Source organism: Ctenopharyngodon idella, chromosome 1, assembly GCF_019924925.1.
Source record: "Ctenopharyngodon idella isolate HZGC_01 chromosome 1, HZGC01, whole genome shotgun sequence".
NCBI lineage: Eukaryota > Metazoa > Chordata > Actinopteri > Cypriniformes > Xenocyprididae > Ctenopharyngodon > Ctenopharyngodon idella.
In genome coordinates, this window is record NC_067220.1 from 24,550,465 (window position 1) to 24,578,114 (window position 27,650).

The window sequence follows — 27,650 nt, forward strand, 5'->3', positions numbered from 1 at the left end:
ACAAGTTTAAGATTTGTGCAATATAATTTTTATTGTGTTCAAAGTTTTGATTCATGCTTGTTATTTTTTTTAAATGCGCTTTTAATTTTTCGATTCACGCTTATGTTTTGATCCGTGACCGTGGCTTTTATTTATTTATTTTTATTTATTTTACGTTTATATGTGAGTGTTGTACACCTTGCATGTTAACAAACTTTCAAGACTATAAAGTTTATAAATGACCAACTTATAATTTTTTTTATAGTTGTCTTTGTAAAGAAATGCTCACTTTATATGCAGCTTGGAGCCGCTGCTGTGACGCTGTACAAACGCTTCCAGTGTGAATACTCGCGCGTCTCTGCAGCTGCAGTTCACGCTCACGCGCCGCTAACGCTTGCGGTGTGAAACCGGCGTCACACTCCATCCCAGTAGGTGGCGGAAATGCACCTTAAGCTGGTTTGCCAACTGCCATTAAACACAAACGAAGAAGAAGAAGAAGCAGAAGAAGAAGCAGAAGAAGAAGAAGCAGCAGCAGCACTGGTGGGGGAAGCTTCTTTAAATAAACACGGTATTTACAAGTAAAGAAATACATTTGGTTTGCAATCTGCCAATAAATCCACAGAAGAAGAAGAAGAAGAAGAAGAAGGAGGACATTCTTTTCATGAGGTATATAAAGAGGTAGGCTATTTCGAGATTTCCAGTACCTATATGTTCATGCATTATGAAGTCACGAGTTGTGTCACTCAAATGTGGTAGTCATTGTGTATTGGCAATTCTTTCTATGCTCAGTGTATCATTGTATTCAGTGAGGTGATTTTTCAGTAATTATGCATGCCAACGGCCATATTAGTGTAAAATGAGTTTAATCGGTGTCGGGGCCTTATTTTACGAGCAGTTTAAGTGCTATGCGACGCGTTTTATGTTAGCCAGAGTGGCATGTGTTAGGAATTTTTTGCAACCACACATTTTACAACGCCCTCTTTCATCCTTTCAAAACAAAAGTTCGTGTTGGAATTCGCACTCATTTTCTGTGAGCAGTAAGGTCCTCTTTCTTTGATTTGATTGGCCATTTCAATCATTTTGACATTGGCGAGCGCTGTTAGATCATTGAGGCAAGACCAGCCTTAAAATGTAACTTCTGAAAACTTTTTTTGTCATTCTAAAAAACAAACAGCTGTGCAGGGGCCGTTCTTCGTACGTCGCTAACTCATCAGTTAGCTGGATTTGATTGATGACGATTTGGCATGATCTTGGATTGTTCGGTTCTTCGACGCTCATCCTGGACTTACTGTCATAGCAACAGGTCCGTAAACTCAAACCTGCTCGTAAGCAGGCTTATTTCATGTAAACAGGATTAGATTGCATGTTTTTAGAGAGAGGGCTGGCGCAAAATGCGGTAGCGGCACTTCCGGCGGCATCTCCAGCAGCCAGGGACTTTTTTGGCAGCGCTCCCTACAGCGGCATCTCGTAGCGGCATTTCCGGCGGCATCTCCAGCGGCCAGGGACTTCTTCGGAGCTCTTCCTACAGCGGCATCGGCATCTAGAGCAGCCAGGGACTTTATTCGGCATCACCTGCCGCTGGCCCACATAATTCGATGTAATATTTTTTTTTATATTTTATTTTAAAAAGTACATCAAAATACCATTATACCAGAAGACTACCATTTGTAATCATTTATCACAAATTTTGTTAATAACGTTTATTCAGTTAATACAGAAATTAATTTCTGATAGGCTATGCTGCACAAAGCTGAAATTGCGGCATCTGGTTGCGGCACTTCAGGTGGCATCTTCAGCGGCCACGGATATTCTCCGGCAGCTCTCGCTACAGCGGCATCTCGGAGCGGCATCTCCTGCAGCCACGGACTTTATTCTTATTTTAAAAAGCTACATTGCAACAAAATAGCATTATATATCACAGGACTGTCATTTGTAACCATTTATTATTAATTTTGTTAATACGTAGTTTTCTGACGCTGCAGTAGCCTAAACGGAGCATATAAAATAGCCTACCTAAAATAAAAATATTTTATAAAACATAGCAAAGTAAAACGCTCAACCTGACAATACAAACAACAATAACATCAGAAATGGATTTTAATTGTTAGTGGTCCGCTTAGAGACGGTCTGGGATTCGTGATCGAGCCTATTAAAGTCAGCGCGCCGCATATTATTTCAGAGTGACAGTATGATATTAATACAATATTTCTGCTCAAAACTTAAATTGCGGCATCTCCTGCAGCCACGGACTTTCTCCGGCAGCTGTCGCTGTTTGAAGCACCTGCCGCTGGCCAATTACATTAATTCAATGACATATTTTCACTTTAAAAACTGCATTTGAACAAAATAACATTAGGCTATATACACAGGACTGTCATTACATTATATAGCTTACCACAAGACTGCCATGCACACGCAGTAATTTCAGCTTTCTCTGATGTAGGCTACTGCAGCGTCAGAAACGTATTAACAAAATTAATAAATGCTTACAAATGACAGTCCTGTGATTATATAATGCTATTTTGTTGCAATGTAGCTTTTTAAAATAAGAAGAAAGTCCGTGGCTGCAGGAGATGCCGCTCCGAGATGCCGCTGTAGCGAGAGCTGCCGGAGAATATCCGTGGCCGCTGGAGATGCCACCTGAAGTGCCGATATGAGATGCCGCAATTTCAGCTTTGTGCAGCATAGCCTATCAGAAATGAATTTCTGTATTAACTATATATAGTCTAAATAAACACACGCAACAATTTCAGCTTTCTCTTATGTAGTGGAGCATCATAACGTTATTAACAAAATTTGTGATAAATGCTTACAAATGATAGTCCTCTGGTATATAATGTTATTTTGATGAAATGTACTTTTTAAAATAAAAAAAAAAATATTACATCGAATTATGTGGGCCAGTGGCAGGTGCTGCCGAATAAAGTCCCTGGCTGCTCTAGATGCCGATGCCGCGGCTGTTGGAGATGCCGCTGTAGGGAGAGCTGCCGAAGAAGTCCCCGGCCGCTGGAGATGCCGCCGGAAGTGCCGCTACAAGATGCCGATGCGGCGGCCGCTGGAGATGCCGCTGTAGGGAGAGCTGCCGAAGAAGTCCCTGGCCGCTGGAGATGCCGCCGGAAGTGCCGCTACAAGATGCCGATGCCGCTCTAGTGACAGCTGCCGAAGAAGTCCCTTGCTGCTGGAGATGCCACCGGAAGTGCCGCTGCGAGATGCCGATGCCGCATTTTGCGCAAGCCCCTGCTGTCTTTTTAAGCGGAATTGATACTTCTGCCCCAACCACTGCTACTTTATTTCAAGAGTACTCTACTAATCCAGGGACAATAATTTAAAATGATAACAATTTACAAATTAATTTGAAAATACTATTATAATGTTGTTTGGTCTATAATACTAGACACAGCCATTTTTACTCATTGAAAGTATTGAATTTATTCGTGATGGAATAATTACTTTACAATTGTATTGGAGTCTTACACACATGATGTACATTTATTCTGAGACGTGCTTTAATTTGAATGGTGACAGCTATTATGGGAGTGGCTTGATACAGATAACTTGATCTTGACTTTAATTAATTTTTATTTAACTTCAATGCTGTCACGTAAACAAATCTGCTTCAAAGATAAAATTAAATGAACTGAATTACAACATTGAAATAAAAATGTAATGACTGTACAAATGCTTGTGAATCTAACTGGGAATCATGTAAAAAAACAAAACAAAAAAAAAACAGAGCACATTGAATTTATCTATTATAACATTTGTCATTCTGTCATTTTGTTCGTTTGGCTGTTTCATTATAAAGGTCCAGAAATTCGTCAAGTTTTTCATCAGGTGTCTTTCTAATGATGTCATTACGTTGCTGCCTTGCTGCCAGTCAATCGCTGCATTGCTGATCGTGGTTTCGAGTATCGATACATCTGCCCTTTTCAAGGAACATGAGAACACGCAGTAATCTCAGACAACTTATTCATGATATTTGAATCCAATCCACAAATTCGTTTGAAGAACCAAATTAGCTAGAGATCAGTTATCATGATTAGAAGATCTAGCATCTGTCAGATCATCTGATATTAAGCGAGGTACGAAGAACGGACCTCAGAAGAGCAGTATCAAGAAATGTATATAAAATATATAATCATCTGAGATGATTTGACATGCTAGATCTTCTAATCGTGATAACTGAACGCTGGCTAATTTGGTTCTTCAAATGAATTTGTGGATTGGATTAAATTGTCTGTGATTACTGCGAGTAGTATGAGGTCTCTGCGGAACAAAAGTGGGTGTTTCTGTATTGGTGGGTGTTTTCAAACTGGTGGGTGTTTATAAATCATGCAATGAAAATTATCCCCTTCACCCGACCACACCCCTAAACCCTACCCACACTCTGACTTGGCCAAATCAGGTAACGCTCTCAAAAACGCCCCTCTGATTATGGCCTCGCCCACTGATCTGGTAACTCCTATTACTGTGCTGCAGAGAGCTGTACTTGAGTTATTGTGTTCCTCGAAAAGGGCAGATGTATCAATACTCGAAACCACAAACCGCAATACAGCTATTGGCTGGCGTCAAGACAGCAACGTAGTGACATCATATAATTAAAAAAAGACACCTGATGAAAAACTTAAGAAAAAAATATAAATTTCCTTTATAAGAAAACAGCCAAGCAACAAAAATGACATAAGTTATAATAGATAAATGAAATGTGCACTTTTTTTATAACATGATTCCCAATTATTTAGGCTATAGCCTATTCATGATTTCTAGTATTTGTTATTTCAATGTTATAATTAGCGATTCTTTTAATTTTACCTTTGTAGCAGATTTGCTATGTGACAGCATCAATTAAAGTTTCTTAAGGGTCAAGATCAAGTTATCTGAAGCTCCTGCACTGCATCAAGCCACTCCCATAATAGCTGTCGTGGTTCAAATTAACAAACTGTTGACAAACTGTAAAATATAACAAGTTGAGAGAGCCCTCTGCTATGAACACAATATAAATGCTGAACGAAATAATCTAGATGCTGGCAGTGTGCAAAGCTACCAAATTACTATATTTATTTCAAATAAATAAATATATGAGAATTTAAATACAAAATATAGGGCTCCACATTAAAGGGATAGTACACCCAAAAATGAACATTTTGTCATGATTTATATAGGAAGATATTTGGAAGAATGTCAGTAAACAAACAAATCTCACCCCCCATTGACTATCATAGTATTTTTTTTTTTTTTTTTTTCCTACTATGGTAGTCAATGGGAGGCAAGATCTGCTTGGTTACTGACATTCTTCCAAATATCTTCCTTTATGTACAGCAGAATAAAGAAATTCATACAGGTTTGGAACTACTGGAGGGTGAGTAAATTATGACAGAATTTGCATTTTTTGTTGAACTATCCCTTTATCTTGTCTTGTGCTTGTCTTGTGAGTGCAAAGTTATCTTTTGCAGCTCAAATTGTTTTAAGTCCAGTATTTATCTTAAGGTCTTTTTATATTTTTATTAAAGGGGTCATGAACTGTGTTGGTTTATTGTTTTATGTTTCCTGGGGTGCACTTATAATGTTAGTATGCTTTTTACATCCAAAATTGTCATAATTCATGAATAAAAGGCATTTTTCTTACCCTGATTTTAGCCTCTGGTTTGAACGCTCCGTTTTAAGGGGCGTGTCTGCTGTGAGACTTCAGTGTAAACGCCCACTGCTGTGATTGGCTAACATCTTTGCATATCTAAATATCCAAGTATTACTCTCTCTTTTAGCACGTTTTTACTATTACAGCTCTAAGGTTAACTAATCGTGAAAAGTGTTGCATTATATTTAGATCGTGGCATGAAAGGTTGCAGGGATGAACATTGTAGCTGATCACAGACAATGTTGAGCGCATGAAAGCAGTGATCTCGTCATTGCAACTCAATTTCTGTACACTAACAAATGCTTTTTATCTTCACTAACAGTGCAAACGCGATATAACTAAAAGATTCGTTGAATAAAATGGGAGTTCCCTTTCGATACTTCACTCGTACTTCAGCAGCGGGGAAAAAGGAGACCTTTCCCCCATACGCAGTACTCGTTCCGTATCTCAGGGAACCGAGGTAACGTTAGTAACCGAGTACGTTTTCCGCATCAGTCACTGATAAACTTGCTGTTTGATTGACAGCTTCAGCATGCGCTGCTCCAACCATTACAAAGGGGGCTTTCTTTGAGCTTTCTTTATATAATTTGATCACCATTAAATAAGATTATTTTCATCCTACTAAGAGAAACGACGCAAGTTGACGTTTAGTCACTGGTTTGATTTACTGACACACAGACAAAGAACATCTGACTGTACATGAATCATTACATATCAGATCAGGCATTATAATTAACACAGTTACTTACATGTTGTTGCATTACTGTCAAGTCCAGGCACTGCACAATATTTTGTAATCCTCAACGGCATGTTTATTGCTTGGTAGCTCAATCTGGTTTAGCACCACATATGTTACTTATGCGCGATTCGGTGGGGGGGCTATACAGGCAGGGATGAAGTAGGCGTTGATCTTCTTCTGCAGAGGAGGTGCTTACTGCCCTTTGACGTCATAGATCCCCACTTTGTAAATCCTGTCGTTTTCTGGGTCTGGTGTCAATTAAAGCTTTTATTGGACTAACAAGGAAGTTTTCAGCTCTAAAACTTACAGGATATTCTTATAGTATGATGACCTCTTATGTCAAAAGCTCAAGGAAAATTTGATTTCTCGTGTCATGACCCCTAATTAATAAAGTAATTATATAAAACTATATTGTCAGCGCCCAACAAATGAATTGGTTCTATGCATTTTTATTTAAACTCAGAAAAAGACAAGACATAAGAGATTTCTTATCCTTTAATACAGGCCAAAGCACACAGCAATGAAAGTTTTAAACTCTAAACCATCAAATGCGTCATTGACACGCACACACACAGAGAGAGAGAGGCAGAGTGAGATCAAATGCTTAGTTGGAGATTGTTTTATCAGTAAGTTGATTAAACAACGTTTTAAATAAAAAATAAAATCTTCACTGTGACAGAAATTAGTCTTTGATAATGTCTAAATGTATGCATCCAAATAGAATACCCACTAAATGTAATCATACTTAAAAATAGGGATGTCAATTTACGCAAATTCACATGATCGATAGTCGTTTAAATTAACGATCAATTAATTGTTAGCCTTAATACTGCAATATCGGTAGCATATAGCCAACAGCATGACATGGCGTGCAAATGCTGCTCAACGCCATGTTCCTCACCAAATGAATGAGAAGGGTTTTTAATCTAAATAAAGGGCTTGTAGGATTGTAAAATGAGTTGATGTGATTGATCATTTATTAAATTACTTATTTAATAATCAAATATATAACGACTAATACTAGGGATGCACCGATGTATCGGCCGATTTTTGCTCAATTTACAACCATCGGCATATCGGCTGTAGCAAGAAAAAGGCCGATATAACAAACTGATGGTTTATAAATTAACTGCGTGAAGGCACTGAGCTGTATAATGACTGTTGCGTAATCCTAGCGCTGCTGTCTGCGCTTTGATGCTAATCAAATAACAAAAGATCACACACTATTCTTGACTAAACTTTTGTAACTTTCATACAAGCGGACCCCATCCGAATGATGACCAAACCTTTACTGATGTTTTATAACGTTTATTGTGTCCGTTTTCACTCCAAACAAATCACCACAAAAGCTAAACAATACAGAGCAATGAGTGCGCATTAAACTCTCTCTCGATGCGTTTGATTACACGCACCCAGTTTAAGTCCATTTTATAATAAAGTTATAAAACTTATACTTGCATAATTAAGTTTCTAATCCAGTTCGTTTTGTTTTAAATGGTTCATTTTGTTATTTTTCTTGCTGACTATAAGTTTATGGTCAACGAATGGCTTTTCTGTATACGTGTATACGTGACATTGTTTGCAACACTGATTGAACTGACGTGATACAGATTTAGGTAAGCTACTGTATCTTTCAACATTTTTTGTAAAGTAGTAAAGAGGAAAGGATGATCGCGTTCACTCACGATCCTCGACAAGTGTTCAAGATGAAAACTGAAAAGTGATGCAGTCTTTAACTTTTTTTTTTTCATAATATAAATAAATGCATAGCCTAGGCCTATTTGCTTATCCTATAAGTTTGTGAATAAAAATGAAAATGTAGACGAAATTGGAAGCTATTAAATGTCTTATCATTAAAATATAAAAATTAAAGTGACGGGTAATAATTGATTATGATTGGTGATTTCCCACCGCGGTAGTAAAAAATTGCCACCGTCATAGCCCTATATAATAACCCTGATGCTAGTAAAATCTTTACATTAAGTAATAGCCTATGCCAAATAATGTTCTTAGTCTTTCCTTCCTGAAGCTACAACAGTTTACTTTGAATCAAATTAAAATAAATATAAATATATAGAAATAAATATATTAAATTTGGTTTGTGTACCCAAATAACAAACAGGGGAAATTGATATACATACTTTTTGACTTTGATGAATTAACAGGCCGAAATACAGCTGGACTCTTATTTTGAAATGTCTGTGCTTTACTTTTGCTGATCATTCAAATTCAGATGAGGAAGATAAAAAAAAAAATACGTTTTTACAACCATTTACAACACATTACAATATAAATAATATAAAGTAAACTTTGTCATAATTGATCAGCATTAGTTCATAAGCAATCGGTTGACAAATGTGCGCTAATCATTGATTGTGAGCTGCTCTGAAGCACTGTTTCGAGAGCCTGAAGAATGTGTAACAGCGACATTTTTTTTATTTTTATTTTTTTCACCTTAAAACATGCAGCGCTCACATTTATTTAATGAAATTAAAGTTGAAACTGTTTTGCACCGACACAGGCGACGCGAGGCGACAACACAGTCTGCTTTCATCGGCGCTAGTTTTTTGGCGTCGGTTTGTGATATTTTTCCCTACCCGTTCATATTTTGGTGCTCCAACTCATTTAATTACATCAACACAACAAATGATGTGATAGGCTACTGGTCACACAGAACACACAAATAACATGCAAATTTTACAGTCATAACGTGTGATATTGTATGGTCGCCAATGGCGACCACTTTAGCAAAAATATCACTCGCAAATTAATATTTTTGGTCGCAAATGCAACCGTTTTTATGCTGTTTGAGTCGCATGCGCTGAAGCTGAAGATGATCACTAGGGTTTACTACTTTACTACTAGGGTTGAGTATCATTTTAATTTGAGCAATTCCGATTCTGCTTATCGAATCTGGTTCTTATCGATTCTCGATTTTTATGGAGAGAAAAAAAAAAGCAAATACTTCAAGAATAATGTTTTTACCTTTTATTCTTGCCACATTTAGGCTATAACCAGTAGGCTGTAACTGTTTTTGTACCTGAGTGTGAGATGCTGCTATTGCTAATATTAGTTGTGTCTGGTGCTTTGTAGCAGGACTCGCGGCTGGGAGAGTTACAGTAGGTATGGAAAGTATTCAGACCCCCTTAAATTTTTCACTCTTTGTTATATTGCAGCCATTTGCTAAAATCATTTAAGTTCATTTTTTTTTCCCGCATTAATGTACACACAGCACCCCATATTGACAGAAAAACACAGAATTGTTGACATTTTTGCAGATTTATTAAAAAAGAAAAACTGAAATATCACATGGTCCTAAGTATTCAGACCCTTTGCTCAGTATTTAGTAGAAGCACCCTTTTGATCTAATACAGCCATGAGTCTTTTTGGGAAAGATGCAACAAGTTTTTCACACCTGGATTTGGGGATCCTCTGCCATTCCTCCTTGCAGATCCTCTCCAGTTCTGTCAGGTTGGATGGTAAATGTTGGTGGACAGCCATTTTTAGGTCTCTCCAGGGATGCTCAGTTGGGTTTAAGTCAGGGCTCTGGCTGGGCCATTGAAGAACAGTCACGGAGTTGTTGTGAAGCCACTCTTTCATTATTTTAGCTGTGTGCTTAGGGTCATTGTCTCGTTGGAAGGTAAACCTTCGGCCCAGTCTGAGGTCCTGAGCACTCTGGAGAAGGTTTTCGTCCAGGATATCCCTGTACTTGGCCGCATTCATCTTTCCCTCAATTGCAACCAGTCGTCCTGTCCCTGCAGCTGAAAAACACCCCCACAGCATGATGTTGCCACCACCATGCTTCACTGTTGGGACTGTATTGGACAGGTGATGAGCAGTGCCTGGTTTTCTCCACATATATCGTTTAGAATTAAGGCCAAAAAGTTCTATCTTGGTCTCATCAGACCAGAGAATCTTATTTCTCACCATCTTGGAGTCCTTCAGGTGTTTTTTCATGTGTCTTGCACTGAGAGGCTTCCATCGGGCCACTCTGCCATAAAGCCCCGACTGGTGGAGGGCTGCAGTGATGGTTGACTTTCCACCAAGGCTCTTCTCCCCCGATAGCTCAGTTTGGCCGGAAGGCCAGCTCTAGGAAGGGTTCTGGTCGTCCCAAACGTCTTCCATTTAAGGATTATGGAGGCCACTGTGCTCTTAGGAACCTTAAGTGCAGCAGAAATTTTTTGTAACCTTGGCCAGATCTGTGCCTTGCCACAATTCTGTGTCTGAGCTCTTCAGGCAGTTCCTTTGACCTCATGATTCTCATTTGCTCTGACATGCACTGTGAACTGTAAGGTCTTATATAGACAGGTGTGTGGCTTTCCTAATCAAGTCCAATCAGTATAATCAAACACAGCTGGACTCAAATGAAGGTGTAGAACCATCAAGGATGATCAGAAGAAATGGACAGCACCGGAGTTAAATATATGAGTGTCACAGCAAAGGGTCTGAATACTTAGGACCATGTGATATTTCAGTTTTTCTTTTTTAATCTGCAAAAATGTCAACAATTCTGTGTTTTTCTGTCAATATGGGGTGCTGTGTGTACATTAATGAGGAAAAAAAATGAACTTAAATGATTTTAGCAAATGGCTGCAAATATAACAAAGAGTGAAAAATGTAAGGGGGTCTGAATACTTTCCGTACCCACTGTAGGTGGCCGTTCACATCGCATCTTCTGCACGCACAAGTTCATTATTTCAAATGTAGGCGCGCTATTTCAAATGTTCGATATTTCAAATGTTTCCAGGCGTGCCTATGCCACGGCGAGATGAAAACATCTAAACATTTCAGAATGCCTCCAGCACACCGCAGGTCATGTGACAAGAACCAACCGATCAGCTTCAGCCTTTCCGTAACAACATCAAAAGCTCAGCCGAACAGCTGATCATAGCTGTACAGAGTAGGTTTTTATTTCTCATCTCCATAAATATATCTAGTAGTAAAGCTAATGCAAGGGCTAGAAATCAATTAATCCTGTGCTGATACTTCCTAGTCATCGTGCAGAGCGCAGTTCATGGTTGCATAGCAACGACAGACGCCACAGGAGCGCTAGCTCTTTGGAAAGGAGGAGAAAGTGGCACGGCTGTGCTTTTTTTTTGAACGTGAGCGGCCCCTTAAACACTGTGCATTCCCTCAGATTAATGCAGTGTTGAAGCAAAAGTCAGTGCCGATTGTAACGAACTGCGTATGTGCGTGATGAGATAAGGTCCTTGTTGCAGGTCCTGGCAGATAGATACAACTGTAAAATGCTCATTGCAGTTCGCCGTGCAAGAATGACTGAAAAAAGTCAGGAATCTATAAACAGAATCGAAATGCGCGCATCGTATCGAATCCCCGGTTCTTTGAAATTTGGAACCGGTTCTAAAATGGAACTGGTTCTCGAGACCCAATCCTATTTACTACCGTGTTAATTCTTAACCAAATGCATCCTATATGAGATAAATCAGATATAGATAGGCCTACACGAAATACACAATATTACAACTTACATTTGCACAAAACAAAAGGCTGCGAATGCACTCGCAAACTTATAGTCATGATGGTGTAACTCTAGCTGTAACGTGGTCCCAAACATAACTCCAGCGCGCTTGCTTCATTTTTCCTCGTGTCTGCTTTACATGGTTAACGGTTGAGCAGCACGCACGCACATGAACCTGCTTAATCGACGATCGATACGTTTTATAGATTAATTGTCGATAATACATTTAATCGATCGCTGATTAATCGTCAACATCCCTACCTAAAAAGTGTTCTCACCAAAGTGTTTCAACAAGTTTGTTCAACCTTGTTTAAAGATAGCCATATGCTGCCTTCTAGTGGTTACACTAGGTATGACATTTTTTTTTTTCCAACCACATATAGATAATTTGTCTATTTTTAACTTTTTAACACTTGCTTTTTGAATTGAAAAAATTGATTAACGTGTTAATTTTAAACATTTGTATTTTAAATAGAAATAAATTGTGTATAATGCATTGTTTAGAAGATATGAGACTCTTCCTGTTTCCCTTTTTTTGACATTAATTTAATCTCTCGCCATGGCAACACCATTTGAGAGATCCAGTATCCATCCACAATTTAATGTCTTCATTGTCTTGTCACCATGTTCAGAAAGTTTGGTGTGAATCATATGAATCCTGTAGGAGGAGTAGTTAAAAATTAAGAGCCTGATTATTAAAGGAAATCACATCCAAACCTAAATATATGACTTCCTGTTATTCAGAGCTAATGACTGTAAATTAGAAAGTTGTCCTGCTCGATGAGAACAATATATGTACTGAGTTTGGTGACTGTAGGTAAAACTAACCCCCAACCTTTGTCAAAAGGTGGCGCTACAGAGCTCACTCTCCACACCCGTTTCTAAGGCTTTGCCCATGTCTAATAGCTGACCACTCTGTGTGTTGAGTTTCAAGCAATTTGAAGCATGCTAAGAGCCTCAAACACCCAAGAATTTTATTAAAGTTTGATATATTGCCATGGCAACAGTATTTAATATCAAGAATCCTTTCACAGGTCTACATCTGCCATGTTTTGACATTACACTGATGAAGTTTGAAGCAAATCGAGTAAAATTAAGAGGGTGATTTTCAAAGTATGTTTGAAAGTGACACACTTCCTGCTGCTAGTTGGTGGCACTATGACTTTGACTCACAGTAGTCACATACATGTGATGATCAGCCTCCTACAATGAACGTGCAGCTGAAGTTTCATCCAAATCAGTCAATGTATAAAGAAGTTATAACACATTACCTGTTACCCATTTCTTGCCATAAATTCGTTTCAATGCCACTGTTCGAGATGCCAAAAATCCGCTTGCAATTTAGCATCCTTAATATCTTGCCTTCATGCTGACCGAGTCTGTAGGTGATCAGATGTATCCCCTAGGACAGTGGTCTCCAACATGGTGCCCACAGGCACCTGGTAGCCTGCGTGGAACCTGTGAGTTGCCCGTTAAGCACATTCTATAAATAGCCCCAACTTGCCATTAGCGATCCCCTGTAAAATCACGGCTCCAGACTTTGACTAAACGGTATCATTTTGTGACCTTTTTTGTGCCGGTGCAACTAAAACTAAACCAGTTAGGAGACATTTCACTCCCCAACTCATGGATTTACTGTAGTAAAACAAACTGTTTTAGCAGAAATGTGATAGGACTATATATTCATATCAAATGTTGCAATATTAATCATGTATAAATGTATTAAATTCGAGTACTGATACTATGTATGGAAGAACAAATGGTAAATTTTAGTGGGCAAATAAAAAAAACAGAAGCAAGGGCTTTCCAGTCCCAACTCAGTTACACTGTCAGAATATTTAAAAAACAGGTTTTACACTTCTTACAAATATAGTTAATTTAAACAAATGTACATTTGCATCCCAACTTAAACTCAGTGTTTTACTGTCTGTTTCCATGAGATATAACAAACAAGTAGCCCTCTAGATTATTTTATGCCTTGAGGTGGCCCTTGCTAGGGCTGTGACAGTATGGGATTTTTTTATTACCGTGGTGAAGAAGCAACAAATCACGCGGTTAACCACGGTTAACCGAGCAAATTATATTAACTATAATAACATGAAATAATATTTATTTCTATAACTTTGTTGTTTTTTCAATATCTTTTGGGTTTAATAGGAATTATGGAACAGTTTTTGTCATCGTTTGTAACCCATTTTTTTTGTACAATAAATTATTCATAGAATAACAACCTGAGAAAGCTGCAGAAAGAACAAGCCGAGCTCAACGTGCCCCAATATTGCTTAGTTCTGGTGAGTTGTGCTAAACTTTGATTCCTATTTCTTTAGACATCGTTTTTCAGGTAACAGTCCGTGGATATAAACGCACTCGTCCAAATGCAACTTGTTGAAACAGCGTACGTGGGCCCTGCCCACATCGCAAACGGGCCCCTGGCGACAAAGTGACTATATAAATATAAATAATACAATGTAATTAGTGCTGAGATTTTTCACAGCAGTGAATAAATACACAAGTTTGCGTATATATAGATATATAAATAAATAAATAAATAAAGGGCTGATGACATCTATGTGTGCCGAGTTTCATACATTTACGTGTTAGTATTTATCCATGATTTCAGATTCTGTTCTAGCAGGCTCTGTAGAGCCCCCCTGCCACACCCATGTCACAGCTTTGGCCTGGCCCTAATGGCCACAGATTCTGACCCGTGTGCAAATTTTCAAGAGTTTTTGAGCACGTTAAGGGCCTCAAAAGCCCCCAAAACTTGGAAAAATAATAATAAATATTGCTGCAAGCAGCGAAGACGGGCCCTAGCTCTGGCGCCACCGCCACCCTGGTGGCTTCAGGGCAACAGTGCATGGTCGCCAATATGCATTTATAGCAAGTAAATGTAACAGAACTATATCAGAGTTGTTCGAATATGCCACATTTACTGCAGCAAGCTAGTGCCACTATGACTGTGAACCACAATAGTCACATCTATAAGATCATTTAAATTTAGATGAATATCATGTAATAGGATGTCATAGTCACTTTGAAATGACTGCAAAGTTATCTTTTGCAGCTCAAAAGTTTTTTTTTTTGTTTTTTTTATACAGTAGTCAACATTTGAAGTTGATCAAAAAAAGAAGGTTTTAGGACAACTTTGATGAAAGGTTTTGATCTACTTCAAATGTTTACTACTACTTCTCTCTCTCTCTCTCTCTCTCTATATATATATATTACACACACACAGGCTGTTTTATCAGTAAGTTGACTCATAAGATTCAACATTTTAAATAAAAATCTACGCTGTGACAGAAATTAGTCTTTGATATCTAAATACAATACCCACTAAATGGGTAGTGCATCTAAATACAATACCCACTAAATGTAATCATACCTAAAAACAGTGTTCTTATCAGTGTCCTCAAGTTTTCTCAACCCAGTTTAAAAATAGGAAAATACTGCCATCTAGTGTTTACAGTATGTATGACATTTATTTTTTCAACCAGAGGTGACTAATCTGCTTTTTCACAATGTCAACACAAGGTGGCAGTACTATATTTTAGGCCAGGGAAACAACGTGAAATGAAACAGCGCTACTTGTGCATACTGCGCAGCGTGCGACTCATGAGCTCATAAATATGTGTACTTGCTGAGTGTCTCGATCACACGACCACTAAACAGCCAGATTTAGAAGTGTTACAGGGTACAAGCTGCAAATCTCTTTGTGATTTAATTAGGGGCCAAGCACCGAAGGTGCGTAGGCACCTATTGTATCCGTTGGCGTTCTTTTTAGGGGCCAAGCACCGAAGGTGCGTAGGCACCTATTGTATCCGTTGGCGTTCTTTTTAGGGGCCAAGCACCGAAGGTGCGGAGGCACCTATTGTAATCGTTAGTTTTCTTCTTATTAGGGGCCAAGCACCGAAGGTGCAAAGGCACCTCTTGTAATCATTAGTTAGGGGCCAAGCACCGAAGGTGCGGAGGCACCTATTGTAATCATTAGTTTTCTTATTATTAGGGGCCAAGCACCGAAGGTGCGTAGGCACCTATTGTAATCGTCTGCCTTCTGCTTCTTCTGCTGCTGCTGCTGCTCTGGGAGTCTATGGCAGCCCATAGAACCACTTGCGGGAAAGTTGTGAAATTTGGCACACAGTTAGAGGACAGTCTGATCTGTGTCCATAGCAAATTTGGAGTCTCTAACTCAATCCCTCTAGCACCACCAGCTATCCAAAGTTTCACTCATGTTTATGTTAATAACTTTTGAACCATAAGGGTTAGAAACAAAATTTTGCTCTGATTCCTTGGGTCAAGACAAATCGATTGCACCCTATGACGTCATTTTCCGTCATGAAATTTTTTCCACCATTTTGAATTTTCTAAAAAGCCTACGTTTTCGAACTCCTCCTAGGCAGTTACTCCGATTTTCACGAAAATTGAACCAGATCATCTTCAGACCATGCCGGCAAAAAGTTATGGAATTCAAGTTGATTTCTTTTCGTATACGGCAGCAACAAATTTGAGGCATGATGCAAAACCGACTCTTGAAGCTGTATCTCTGCAATGCTTTGGCATATTTACACCAAACTTTGCATAAGTCACTGTCACCTTACTTTGACCATACCACAGGATTTCAGTAGAATCCTTGGGTCATGCTGAGAACATAGATACCAAATTTGCCATAGTCGGCTGAACTTCCTGTCTGCCATATTGTTTTTATTTAAAAACATACTTTTTCAAACTCCTCCTAGACCGTTGCTCCGATTTTCACCAAAATAGTACCGTATCATCTTCAGACCATGCCGACAAAAAGTTATGGATTTCAAGTCGATATGTCAAACCGTTTTCGTATACCGGAGCAACGAATTTGCGGCATGATGCAAAACCGACTCTTGAAGCTGTATCTCTGCAATGCTTTGGCATATTGACACCAAACTTTGCATGAGTCACTGTCACCTTACTTTGACCATACCACAGCAAGTTGGTCACAGCGCCATCTATTGGTTGAATGTGATGAATCATTAAATTATTATTATTAAAGGTATTTATGATTTCTCTGTCATTTTGCCATTAGGGGCCAAGCACCGAAGGTGCGTAGGCACCTATTGTAATCATTGGCATTCTTCTTCTTCTTCTTCTTCTTCTTCTTCTTCTTCTTCTTCTTCTTCTTCTTCTTCTTCTTCCTCTTCCTCCTCCGCTCTGGGAGTCTATAACAGCCCATAGAACCGCTTGCGGGAAAGTTGTGAAATTTGGCACACAGTCTGATCTGTGTCCATAGTAAATTTGGAGTCTCTAACTCAATCCCTCTAGCGCCACCAGCTGTCCAAATTTACACTCATGTTTATGTTAAAATTATGTTAAAATTCGAATTGAATGCACCCTATGACGTCATTTTCCGTCATGAGAATTTTTTCGCCATTTTGAATTTTCTGAAAAAACCTACTTTTTCGAACTCCTCCTAGGCCGTTACTCCGATTTTCACGAAAATTGAACCAGATCATCTTCAGACCATGCCGACAAAAAGTTATAGAATTCAAGTTGATTCCTCAAACCGTTTTTCGATTAACACTCGAACGAATTTTACGAAGCCCTTGCGAAAATAGACATAATGGTGTATCTCTGCAATGCTTTGTCGTATTCAGACTAAACTTGCTATATGTCATCACAAGCATGACCTAAGGCATTATGCAGCGTTTCGGTGCAGTCTCACCTACTGGTCCGAAGATACGAAAAATGGATATTTTTGCTTATAACTTTTGAACGGTTTGTCCAGAAATCATAAAATTGGTCTCATCGGATTCAGGGCATGCCGAGTTGAATGATATCCAATTTTCCCATATCAGCCATTTTGGGCATCGGCCATTTTGAATTATGTGCTAAAATGCTATATTTTATGAATGCTTTAGCGCAGTGTTTCCCAAAGTGGGGGTCGTGATATTATTTCCAGAAATCAAAAAAAAAAAGGTTTTTTTTTTATATTTTATTTATATATATATATATATATATATATATATATATATATATATATATATATAATATATATATATGGATTATGAAATGAAATAGCATATTTTATTAATAATCATAACAAAATACAAAAATCAAAAACCATGCAAATAAAAAAAGCCATCAACCTTTCGATTTTCCTTCCCCTCGACCATGATTCCTGAGGTGATTACGATAGATTAATGACATATTAGCAACAGCATCAGTTGCAGCAGGTCAATTTACAGCACCATGTTAAACATTCAGACATGTGCACGTAGGTAATTCTTTAGGCTTTAAGCTTTGGATATTATTTTTGTTGAAATAATAAAACGTTGGTTAATATCGACCAAAAAGAACGCAGGGAGGCCAACGGAGGAGAGCGGAAAAGCACCACTGTCATGCCTTTGCAGTACATAACATGCAGCACGCGCTATTGTGTTTTCACATATGCCGCGTTAGCAGTGCGCAACTTATCCATGGCTGTATATCTCAAACACATTTACATATTTTTATTTCAAATCCAAAAGTTGTTACTGAACATGGCATGTCAGCATTGTGATTCTCTTTGTATACACTATTTCATAGATGTCACGTTTAAACGCACTACATTTAAACATTTTATTCATTTCATTACTTTATATTTATATAAAGTAATACTATATATATATATATATATATATATATATATATATATATATATACACACACACACACACATACAGTGGGTACGGAAAGTATTCAGACCCCCTTAAATTTTTCACTCTTTGTTATATTGCAGCCATTTGCTAAAATCATTTAAGTTCATTTTTTTTTCCTCATTAATGTACACACAGCACCCCATATTAACAGAAAAACACAGAATTGTTGACATTTTTGCAGATTTATTAAAAAAGAAAAACTGAAATATCACATGGTCCTAAGTATTCAGACCCTTTGCTCAGTATTTAGTAGAAGCACCCTTTTGATCTAATACAGCCATGAGTCTTTTTGGGAAAGATGCAAGTTTTTCACACCTGGATTTGAGGATCCTCTGCCATTCCTCCTTGCAGATCCTCTCCAGTTCTGTCAGGTTGGATGGTAAATGTTGGTGGACAGCCATTTCTAGGTCTCTCCAGAGATGCTCAATTGGGTTTAAGTCAGGGCTCTGGCTGGGCCATTCAAGAACAGTCACGGAGTTGTTGTGAAGCCACTCCTTCGTTATTTTAGCTGTGTGCTTAGGGTCATTGTCTTGTTGGAAGGTAAACCTTCGGCCCAGTCTGAGGTCCTGAGCACTCTGGAGAAGGTTTTCGTCCAGGAAATCCCTGTACTTGGCCGCATTCATCTTTCCCTCAATTGCAACCAGTTGTCCTGTCCCTGCAGCTGACACCCCCACAGCATGATGCTGCCACCACCATGCTTCACTGTTGGGACTGTATTGGACAGGTGATGAGCAGTGCCTGGTTTTCTCCACACATACCGCTTAGAATTAAGGCCAAAAAGTTCTATCTTGGTCTCATCAGACCAGAGAATCTTATTTCTCACCATCTTGGAGTCCTTCAGGTGTTTTTTCATGTTTCTTGCACTGAGGAGAGGCTTCCGTCGGGCCACTCTGCCATAAAGCCCCGACTGGTGGAGGGCTGCAGTGATGGTGGACTTTCTACAACTTTCTCCCATCTCCCGACTGCATCTCTGGAGCTCAGCCACAGTGATCTTTGGGTTCTTCTTTACCTCTCTCACCAAGGCTCTTCTCCCCCGATAGCTCAGTTTGGCCAGACGGCCAGCTCTAGGAAGGGTTGTGGTCGTCCCAAACGTCTTCCATTTAAGGATTATGGAGGCCACTGTGCTCTTAGGAACCTTAAGTGCAGCAGAAATTTTTTTTGTAACCTTGGCCAGATCTGTGCCTTGCCACAATTCTGTGTCTGAGCTCTTCAGGCAGTTCCTTTGACCTCATGATTCTCATTTGCTCTGACATGCACTGTGAGCTGTAAGGTCTTATATAGACAGGTGTGTGGCTTTCCTAATCAAGTCCAATCAGTATAATCAAACACAGCTGGACTCAAATGAAGGTGTAGAACCATCTCAAGGATGATCAGAAGAAATGGACAGCACCGGAGTTAAATATATGAGTGTCACAGCAAAGGGTCTGAATACTTAGGACCATGTGATATTTCAGTTTTTCTTTTTTAATAAATCTGCAAAAATGTCAACAATTCTGTGTTTTTCTGTCAATATGGGGTGCTGTGTGTACATTAATGAGGAAAAAAAATGAACTTAAATGATTTTAGCAAATGGCTGCAATATAACAAAGAGTGAAAAATGTAAATAGGTCTGAATACTTTCCATACCCGCTATGTATGTGTGTGTGTGTGTGTGTGTGTGTATATATATATATATATATATATATATATATATATATAATGTATATGTGTGTTGCTCACACAAGTGGCAAAACATTTAAACATAAGCTTTATGTTAAAATCACAAACAATTTAAGTTTAAACTTAAAATAGACAAAAACAGGCGACTCTTGGCTTTTCTTTCCTTTTTAAATCTTTTTACAAGAAATCCCTCAAGTCATAAAGAACTTTGTTTTTCCACCTTCACGAAGAGACGAGTGCTATCGTTTGTCTCCTTGTTCACCTAAATGCCTGGTAAGTTGTCATTTTCCTTGCTTTACCCAAGGCAAAAAAGCCATGTGTAAACTGTGTAACAGAGACTTTAAATTATATGCATCTATGGTGAAATTACTAGTTTCTTCACGTCAATACATGTTTATTTTAATGCGAACAATGCGCTATCATTTTAATTCAGCGCTGTGCAGCACAGCAAAAATAGACTCAGTGTAGAAAAGATCGCTGCACTGCTGCAGACGCACTGCTCCTGGAACGCACTGCCGGACCGCATCCGCATGCAGCGTGAACGCTCTAATCCGTTAATATGGGCACAGAAAACGACTGGCATCGTTATTTTTGGGGGTTGTGGGCTGAAAAGTTTGGGAACCCCTGCTATAGAGCCCCTCCTCCCCACCCGTTTCTAAGGCTTGGCCCATGTCTACTAGCCGGCATCTCTGATACAATTTGAAGCATGCTAAGTGTCTCAAAAGCATCCAAAACAAATATTGAAGTTTGCCTCTGTGGCGTCCTAATGGCCGCAGATTTTAATGTGTGTGCCAATTTTCAAGAGTTTTTGAGCATGTTAAGGCCCCCCAAAACTCCCGGATGATTGGGGAAAAAAAAAAAAAAAAAAAATCCTTAGGGGATCAATAGGGCCCTGCGCCAGTGGCTTGGGCAATAATAATAATAATAATAATAATAATAATAATCCTAAGGAAAACCATAATAATAATAATAACAACAACACAAATTTCACAGAGAAAATTCAAAATATCTCACTTCCTGTTGGGTTTTCAGATTTTGCACCCAGGGACTTTTTTGTAGGTATTGGGCTGTTAAATGTGTCTACCGAATTTCTTACTTGTGCGTGAAACGTTGAGCGAAGGGTGCTCAATCGAAATTTTGTAGGTGGAGCTATCGAGCCATTTTGCCACACCTAATTCTGAAACCCATATCAGACATACATTTTCACCACTTCTGACGCATGTGCAAAGTTTCATGAGTTTGAGCATGTTTAGGCCCTCAAAAATGCGATTCATTTCGGAGAAGACGAATAATTGACTGAGCAATTACAATAGGGTTCTCACAGTTTTACAGAATGCATCTGTAAAACTGCATTCTTCCATCTTAAAAATATATCTAAACTACGACATATGCTCTCAATGACAAATGCAGAACAGTTAGTTCATGCGTTCATGACCTTAAGGCTAGATTACTGTAACGCTCTACTGGGTGGTTGTTCTGCTCGCCTGATAAATAAACTACAGCTCGTACAAAATGCAGCAGCTAAAGTTCTTACTAGAACTAGGAAGTATGACCATATTAGCCCAGTTCTGTCAACACTGCATTGGCTTCCTGTTAAACATCGTATAGATTTTAAAATCTTGCTAATTACTTACAAAGCACTAAATGGTTTAGCTCCCCAGTACCTGAGCGAGCTCCTAATTCATTATAGTCCTTCACGTCTATTGCGATCTCAGAATTCAGGCCAGCTGATAATACCTAGAATATCAAAATCAACCGCAGGCGGTAGATCCTTCTCCTATTTGGCACCTAAACTCTGGAACAATCTTCCTAGCATTGTTCGGGAAGCAGACACACTCTGTCAGTTTAAATCTAGACTAAAAACGCATTTCTTTAACCTGGCATACACATAACACATTACCAATTTATATTTTCAAATCTGTTAAAGGATTATTAGGCTGCATAAATTAGGTCAGCCGGAACCGGGAACACTTCCTATAACACCTGATGTACTCGTTACATCAGAAGAAGAATGGCATCTACGCTAATATTAGTCTTTCTGGTTATCCCGAGGTTCACCGTAGTCAACCGGATCCAGGCCGTATCCAGGTGAGACCAAGGACCTGTGCCTTGACACGACCACAACGCAGCCCTGAAGTATCAGCAGAGATTGAGTCAACTAGATCATCCACTCTGAGGGCTTCATCGACACGACAGCCACGACACAGTTCCTCAACGGCCGTGATGAATACAGTCCTCAATTGGATGGAACTGGAATAAATACTTTGAATGTTGCGATCCTGTCTGACTTATGATAGCTACCTGAATCGTAACAAAGCACTGTTGGCCAGAGGAGAACTGGCCCCCCGACTAAGCCTGGTTTCTCCCAAGGTTTTTTTTCTCCATTTAAACACCTATTTGCCACTTGTCTGCCACCTGATGTCACCTGTTGGAGTTTGGGTTCCTTGCCGCTGTCGCCTTTGGCTTGCTTAGTTGGGGACACTTGACATTAGATATTCAACAGTGCTTTGATCTGCCTGCATTGACACTATTCTTTTAAGAGCTGCTGTGCAGCCAAATAATGTACCAGTTGTCAATGTAAAGCTGCTTTGACACAATCTACATTGTAAAAAGCGCTATATAAATAAAGGTGACTTGACTTGACACCATCGGTGCTTGGGCCCTAATAAATATACCTGCAAGCATGACAGGCCCAAGCCCCGGTGCCACCGCCACCCCGGTGGCTTCAGGGCAACAGTGCACGGTGGGCAATATGCATTTATAGCGGGTACATGTAAATGAACTATAATAAAGTTGTTTAAATACGCCACACTTATACCCCTTTTCCACCAGCGTGAACTGGTGCTAGTTCAGAGCTAGTGCTAATGCCAGTTCGGAGTTGGTTCAACTGACGAGCCTTCTAAGAACCGGTTTGCCTTTCCATGGGCTAGAGAGCCAGCACAGAGTCAGGTCTTATGTCACTGTATATACGTCTCATCTTTCACAGCAGCGCTAGCACAGCAGCTCCAAACATTAACACACCAAGCTTGTTCAAGATGCATTGGCTTCTCGCAGACCGATCGCCACATATGACATCAAAGCATGTCACACACTGATCGGTCCATGCAGCTCTGATGTATCTCGAATAAGCCTTCCATCAACAATGGCGGACATTGCATTACTATAAGATGTGATGTGATTTCAAAGCGCTTTTGAAATTGACACACTTCCTGCTGCCAGTTGGTGGTGCTATGACTTTGACCCACAATGGTCACATCTATGTGATCAGCCTCCTTCAAAGAACACACGGCTGAAGTTTCATAAAAATCAATCAATGTATGCAAAAGTTATAACACACTTCCTGTTTCCCTTTTCTCACCATAAATTCTTTGCCTCGCCTAAAACTCACCTTGGTGGTTTTAGGGCAACTGCGCACAGCGGGCAGTATGAATTTAAACTGGGTAAATATAAAAGAACTATGTCAAAGTCATTTGAATACGCCACATTTACTGCAGCCACTATGACTATGTACTACAACAGCTACATCCATGATATAATTTAAATGATGAATTTCAAGTCATAGGATGTTATAGGTCACTTTGAAATGAGTGCAAAGTTATCTTTTGAAGCTCCAAATTGAAGTCCAGTAGTCCAGAATTTATCTTAAGGTCTTTTTATATTTTTAGGTCTTTTTTTCTGTAATTAAACTAATTATATAAAACTATATTGTCAGTGCCCAACAAATGAACTGGTTCTATGCATTTACTTTATTCAAACTCAGAAAAAGATAAGGCCTAAGAGATTTCTTATCCTTTAAAGGGTCATGAAACCCCAGAACACATTTTTTGAGATGTGAACAGATATGTATAGGATGCACATCATTGAAAACACTAAAGGTACTCATTAATTTTATTCATAAGTTGAAATTAGTTATTTTTTCATTTTTCAGAGTGTTTTCTGTCTTCCGGTTTGAAAAGCGACGTCAATGTATAATACCGGCAAGATCCGGAGTGGTGAATGTTTGACCTGGTCAAACATGGAGCTGGCGTCAACCATTTCTGAGGCTTTTAAGCCATTTGGTTTACGAGGACACAGGAAGTGTCCTCATAAACCATGTTTACATTGTAATACCCATGTCATTATACACATTTGTGTCCTCATAAACCATGTATACAAGAAAACACACACACACACACACACACACACACACACACACACACACACACACACACACACTCTGTCCTTCCATAAAACAATCTTTCATAAAGTTCGGAAAGGTTGAAGCGAATTACAAGGCGCGCACTTTCCTTGATGTTACGCTTGCAGTGTGCGGTCTTGTCCGCCGGTATTTTCCTTACAAATGCTCTACGAAGGCATCATATGTCGATTGGAATTCAGCGGGCTTATGTATTAAAAATGGGAAACCCGTTGACAGAAGGCTGCTTTCAATTTCTGATGTGCGCTTTGTAAAGAGCTCTTGCGCATGCGGCTGTGTGCAACTCTGTAAGTGGTTACATAGGCTGCTTGCTTCTTAAAATGTTTTTATGACATGAAATTAATGTAAAAACAAAAAAAAGTCAGTTATCTCTTAAGTGATTAAACAGACAGGAAAAACCACATCTTATATTTCAAAAGAGATCTGTGCGTTAGTTTGACATGCAGCTTATTAGATCTCCCTCTGTCATATCATCAGTATCAAACAACAGTAAAGATGAGAGAGAAATCATTCACAGCTCTTGAAAGGAAAACGTTCAGATACTCTTAAATACTGAAAGCACTCTTTGTTTATTGCTTGTAATTAGGGCCCAAGCACCGACGGTGTGAGGACCCTATTGTAATTGCTCGGTCAGTTATTCTTCTCTGAAATTAATCACATTTTTGAGGGCCTAAACATGCTCGAAGACTCATGAAACTTTGCACACGCGTCAGAAGTGGTGAAAATTTACGTCTGATATGGGTTTCAGAATTAGGTGTGGCAAAGTGGCTCAACAGTTTCAATTTGGTGCCCTTTGCACTACATTTCACGTACAGGTATGAAATTTGGTAGACACATGTAACAGCCCAATACCTACAAAAAAGCCAGAGGGTGCAAAATCTGTAAACTCAACAGGAAGTGAGATATTTAGAATTTTCTCTGCAAAATTTTTGAAGTTTTTGCCATTTCCAGATGTTAAACTTTAACGAACTCCTCCTAGAGCTTTAATCAGATCAACATCATAATAGGTCTGTCTAATCTTAAGGACTTTACAACGTTAAATTGCGAAGATCTAGAGTTTTCACCAAAGGGTGTGTCCGTGGCGGCCTGACAAAGTTTGATGTTTCGCCATGAAACAGGGAAGTTGTTGTAACTCGGGTATACAATGTCGGATCTGCCCAAAACTTCACATGTTTTGTTAGACTCCTAGCCTGAATACATTTACGTGGCAATATTCAGTTACAGTCAAAGTGCCACCTTTGGGCAACAGGAAATGACATGTTTTACACTGTTATTAACTCCTCATAGAGATTTAACCAGAACCACATCATATTTGGTCAGTCTAATTTTAAGGCCTTAGTTATGTTAAATTGCGAAGATCTTGAGATTTCGTTGAAGGGCGTGTCCGTGGCGGCCTGACAAAGTCTGATGTTTCGCCATGAAAGGGGAAGCTGTTGTTACTCAGGCATGTCCAAACTGCCCCAAGCTTCACATGTGTGATAAGAGACCTGGCCTAAAGGCATCTACTTGACAATACACAAACACGTTAAATCATGCAACACTTGGCTAATGTATGCGAATAACGTGATGAAATAGGAAGTTGTTGTAACTCAGGTATACAATGTACGATCTGCTCCAAACTTCACATTTGATAAGAGTCCTGGCCTGAAGACATCTACATCGCAACATTCAGTTAGTCAAAGCGCCACCTGTTGGCAGTAGGAAGTGGGGCACTTTGAAATGACTTTCTCCTGTATTTACTCACTTATATGCATGTCGCCCACTGTTCACTGTTTTCCTAAGGCCAACGGGTGGCGGTGAGCCTGGGTGTGAGGGCCCTTTCATCACTGATTGCAGCTTTAATGTTTTTTTTTGTTCCTCTTTATTATTTACTAGCTTTTGTTTTATATTAGGTATCATTAGCTATATTAGTTTATATATTTAAAATTCTTATCATGCAATTGTTTTAATTAAATTGTTTAATGTGTAATTATTTTAAAAAGCTCTTAAAATCTTTTTTTTTTTTTTTTGTATATTCTAAGTTTTATTAATACGATTAATTAATAAGAAAAAAAGTATAGATCAAGAATCGTTTTGGAATCACACTGTGACTCCCAGAAACGGATTGTATCGTGAGGTGTCTAAAGATTCCCACCCCTACTATACAATGATTTATTGATTGTCTTTGTTTAATAATACAGAAGATAAAGAGCTTAAAAAATAATTGCATGTGAAATAGCAATATTGGTGTAAAAAAAAAAAAAAATCGCAATTAAATTATTTTCCAAAATTGTTCAGCCCTATCGTAGGTCCAGGGAAACTTTTTGGATTTATTTAGACACATTGTTTCCCAAAGGGCTTAAAGGGATAGTTCACCCAAAAAATTTTCATTTTTGGGTGAACTAACCCTTTAATCAGGAAATGGACTATGGTGTGTGTGTGTGTGTGTGTGTAATAAATATAAATATAAATATAAATATATATATATATATATATATATATATATATATATATATATATATATATATATAATATATATATATATATATATATATATATATAATATATAATATAAAATAATTATAATATAATATAATATTATTATTTTTTTTTATTTTTTTTTTCCTAGAGTGAGTGTTGCACCTTTTCTTCAACTAAGATGATTTGACATTCTAATTATTTTTCTGGGCTTCACTTTGAGCTTCAAGTGAATGGAAAGAGGAGAGAAAAAGTCTTTTTTTTTTTTTTTTTTTTTATTTGTTTGTGTGACAGACATTTCAGCAGTCAACAACTGACACCTCCAACCTAAATCAAGGAGTTACGAGTAGGCTAGTGCAGTGGTTCCCAAACTTTTTAGCTTGGAGTACCCCCTGAAGGGATTACCATCCTTCTGTTTACCCCCTCTCTTCCACTTAGACTGCAGTCACACCTTTACCATTAAGGGACAATATTTGCCCCCTAAATTGATTTTTCCAGTGCATATCTTTACCTTTATGAATAACTTTATAAAATAAATAATGTTTATATAAAAATGTTAGAGAAATATGCAGTGATGGTAAAACTAAGTAAAACTTTTAAATATTACACTAAAACCGCCAGTAGGTGGTAGCAAGTCACTGTTTTTATTAGTGAGTCATCGAGTCATTCATTCAGTAACGAAGCAAGTGGCTGTGAATGAATCATTGACTCTCACGATTCGTTCAAAGCTGAAGAATTGTTCGCGAAACACAGATGTGTGTTGTAGTTCTGCTGTGGTTTTCGTTAGAACTATTATTTCATTGCAAAATAGAGTAAATACTGACAGTACTGTGTTTAAA

At 38.6% G+C, this 27,650-nt stretch overlaps 2 protein-coding genes across 20 annotated transcripts in view; one reads left to right on the forward strand and one right to left on the reverse strand.

Annotated features, from left to right (window-relative positions):
* Positions 1-457: 457 nt before the first annotated feature.
* The window catches only part of psip1a (PC4 and SFRS1 interacting protein 1a), a 105,057-nt gene continuing 77,864 nt past the window's right edge, over positions 458-27,650 (forward strand). For 4 of the 19 annotated variants that reach the window (XM_051896748.1, XM_051896879.1, XM_051896905.1 and 1 more), the window contains exon 1: positions 462-657. The gene's annotated coding sequence lies outside the window, so the exon portion shown is untranslated. Of the gene's footprint in view, positions 658-1,153; positions 1,283-14,054; positions 14,124-27,650 lie in introns of all 19 variants that reach the window. The other 15 variants (XM_051896765.1, XM_051896786.1, XM_051896813.1 and 12 more) reach the window with 9 other exon arrangements.
* Positions 20,906-27,650, reverse strand: part of LOC127514149 (uncharacterized) — a 358,601-nt gene continuing 351,856 nt past the window's right edge. Inside the window, exon 2 of the mRNA XM_051896634.1 lies at positions 20,906-22,574. The gene's annotated coding sequence lies outside the window, so the exon portion shown is untranslated. The remainder of the gene's footprint in view (positions 22,575-27,650) is intronic.